A 387-nucleotide genomic window follows, 5' to 3' on the forward strand; every position below is an offset into this window, starting at 1 on the left:
GAATAAGTAAATATTATTTACTAAATAAACCCTATCGTGACCATACGTCAATCTGCGTGACAAGTGGATATTTATTCATATTTTCTGCGAGTAGCCGTCTGCCAGAACGTGTCACGATTGCTGTGACCTCGAAATTAAAAAGCTAGAAAAAGTTATAGAAGCCCACGCAGGGATGGGCTGGTCCATTACTGCCTGCCCAGCTTCGGTTTTAATGGAGGAGTGGGAGACACGCTAGGGCTTGGCACGACAGCGAGAAGCGTGGTGTGAGTGGGTGTTCGCCAGGGGCTAATAGCAGCTAACGGAAAACGGCACGACGCGGGAGTCAGACAGGGAATCAAACACGCAGAAGCTTCTGCACTTCCACCGGCGTGTTGGAAACTACAGCAG

The sequence above is a fragment of the Erpetoichthys calabaricus genome, chromosome 12 (genome assembly GCF_900747795.2).
Source record: "Erpetoichthys calabaricus chromosome 12, fErpCal1.3, whole genome shotgun sequence".
NCBI lineage: Eukaryota > Metazoa > Chordata > Cladistia > Polypteriformes > Polypteridae > Erpetoichthys > Erpetoichthys calabaricus.